Raw genomic sequence first — 3,151 nt, 5'->3', positions numbered from 1 at the left:
TAACGATTAATATTTTAATCAAACTTTTAACGACGCTTCAACTGCTTATTGTATAGACAAGACTGTAACAAGGAATGTTAATGGCAAGGATAACTGTCATCTAAACGAACAGAAACAATGTTGCAAAAAGAAAAACGAATTCAATGGCATTGTTGCGAAAAGATAAACGGAGTTCTTATTCAAATTTTGCCCTTGATATAACCTCAAGTTACACTGTTTGTAAGCAATAGCTATATAAGTCATTTAGGCAATGCACATTTGTATTGATGAGTTTACACATGTAAATGTTATGCAAAAACATTATATGTTATTAAGTATATCTATTTACTTATCGGTCAATTAATAATCATCCTCTTAACGTTTCATGGTCAAAGAATATGTACAGAAACGTTATTGGCCTTCTTGATAATAGGTAATCAAACATGTGCCCAATCGAATTCCACCATGGCCGGGTGTCATTTTCTCTTTGGTTCATCCTCTTGTGATATCTTGCGTTTCGTTTTGCTTTTCGTTTCTTTTTCTTGAGAGCCTTTATTCGTCTTTTCTTGTCTTCGGGATTTGAATGCCTCATTCCTACAAAATATAGTGGTGATTAAACTATTGACCTTTATATTTTGCACATGTTTCATCTTAATTTTTCATATTTCTCTTACACTGTTTTGAGAATTTTTTCTGAAACACTAAAGGAAATATTAACATGATAGTTGTTCATTTTATTGTTGATAATTAGTAAAGTTTAAATGACCTTAGTCATGACTCGGTGTTATTTGTGCCCTGTTTGTGTGCATACAGTAAGTTTTCATATTAAGAGTTGTTTGATAATGTACAAATAATGGGGACAATGGCGCTTAGAGTATATACGGCTTTGGAAAATGAGGCAATGAGTTGAAGTGATAGACGGAACGGGGTGAGAGGCAATGGGTAGAAGGGAGTTAGGGAATGAAGTAAAAGGCAATGGGTTGAAGGGATGGAGGGAATGTGGTAAAAGGCGGTGGATTGAAGGAATCGAAGAAATGGTGTAAGAGGCAATGTGTTGAATGGATCGGGGGAATGGGGCAAGAGGCAATGAGTTGAAGGGATCGAAGGAATGGAATATGAGGGAATGGGTTGAAGGGATCGAGTTGAAGGGATGGAGAGAATGGGGTAAAAGACGATGGGTTGAAGGAATTGGGGGAATGGGGTAAGAGACGATGGGTTCAAGGCATCGAGGGAATGGGGTAAGAGGCGATGGGTTGAAGGAATCGAGGGAATGGGGTAAGAGGTAATGGAATTAAGGAAATAAAGGATGAAAGTATATGATTAAGGAAATGAGTGAACGGAGTTAAGGGAATTTAGAATGGGGCATATTCAAATGGGGTATAGGAAAAGGATGATATGATATGGGGCAAAGGAGAATAAGGCTTGGGTCAAAGCAGGAAAGGGTAAAGGGAAAATGAGGATAGGTATGGGTTAAATGATGATACGGCGTGGAATAAGGCGTTGGGCGAAGAATGATATGGTATGAGGCAAAGGCCGATATAATATAGGTCATAGGATGAATGGATATAGGTAAATGTGGATAGGGGTTTGGCAATGAAGAATGGTACGTGACGCAAGTACGTGAGGATATGGAAATGCAAAACGTAATTTCCCATTATTGTATACTTTATTATTTGTAATTTACCTTGTGAGAATAAAAAAAAAATCATTTATGTCATTTGTTGAAGGTTGTTGTTTTTATTCATTGCTTGATGGTAAACATGAACACTGGATGAACAAAATGAAATATGGATTTTCAATGAAGGGAAAGAAATTTCACCTTGTAAACACCTACAGACTGTCTTCAGCTAGCCAGTGAATTAAAATAAAACGGTTACTAACGTTACCTATCTGCATATACACGTTATACCAAAACTCAAATTCACACATGAAAATCAAAAGCAGGAGATAAAAATGAACTCTTAGCGAAATAGACAGTCAAATTTGGAAGAAACAAATTAAACTCTGTGTCAGGCAGTCAAGGTTAATAGTTTTTAACATAATTTTTACATGTCATGTCTCAGCAATGAGTTTGTTTCTGTTTTGAATAAACAAAGGACATTTTTTCTTTATTTACCTTTGATAAATCTGTGATATTTATACGGAAAGTTGTTTCCAAGCAGTTGACAGCTGTTGGTTCTACAATAAATATTAATATCTTTTAAAGCACATAAAGTTAACTTGTCTATATAATTCTGCCTTCTATTTTTCTATTCTAATTACCTTACTCTTCAGTACCCAATCAAACGAATTTAAGACATTTGCAATGGTAGAGGTGATTAACACCAATGGAAGAGGTGATCAATGCCAATGGTAGAGGTGATTAATGCCAATGATAGAGGTGATCAATGCCAATGGTAGGGGTGATTAATGCCAATGGTAGAGGTGAACAATGCCAATGGAAGGGGTGATTAATACCAATGGTAGAGGTGATCAATGCCAACGGTAGAGGTGATCAATGCCTGGCACCGTATATTTGCTCCTAATAATATTTGTTCCAAAGAAGAAGAAACAATGTTATAACAAGTAATATTGTACTTGCAAGTAAAACACAAAAGTGGCCAAAACCGACAAATGGTCGGATTTAGTCAAATTTTGGTAAGAATCGAAAAACCGGTCACCGAGAAATCGCCAGGATATATTTATGTGCAGATAAAGAAGCATAATAATAATAATTAAAATTTACGTTTCCACGAAACGTGTAGAAGTCGCCTCCCGTTTCCTAATCTGTCTTTTGAGAAACATATCGCCAATTGAACTGCTTATTACTAATCGAGGCAGAGTAAAGTACGTGAATATCAAATAACAATGAAACCGAAAAACATTTACTTTTCTGACCGCACTGGCGGCCATTTTGAAAATAACAGTCGATACGTAGCTCGAATGGTTTGAACCGCAGATTATTAATTAGGACGGCTCAGAGAACCTAGATATCAATTTTCATCAAAATTGGACAAATTTGAATTTGTGGACCGTGATGGCGGCCATTTTGAAAATGGCGGCCGAGAAACACCCGATTTTATTTTTCGGGATTGTATTTGATACATTAATCTTAATATATATACCAAGTTTCGTCAAATTCTGATCAGCAGTTTTTGAGATATTTGATGTTCCAAAAATCCGGTATAAAAAA

General features: G+C 36.0%; 1 long non-coding RNA gene across 1 annotated transcript; it reads right to left on the bottom strand.

The window, feature by feature from the left end:
- LOC148599015 (uncharacterized) lies at positions 1-2,159 on the bottom strand. Its single transcript, XR_015918590.1, has 2 exons — positions 2,096-2,159; positions 1-573 (listed from the first exon to the last, which is right to left on the bottom strand). It is a non-coding gene; the product is annotated as an uncharacterized LOC148599015 (long non-coding RNA).
- Between the last annotated feature and the right edge of the window lie 992 nt (positions 2,160-3,151).

This window comes from Perna viridis, chromosome 14, assembly GCF_037379345.1.
Source record: "Perna viridis isolate PV_CMFRI_1.1 ecotype Kerala chromosome 14, ASM3737934v1, whole genome shotgun sequence".
Classification (NCBI taxonomy): domain Eukaryota; kingdom Metazoa; phylum Mollusca; class Bivalvia; order Mytilida; family Mytilidae; genus Perna; species Perna viridis.
The sequence above is the reverse complement of the archived record's forward strand: the minus strand, read 5'-3'. Positions and strand labels throughout refer to the sequence as shown.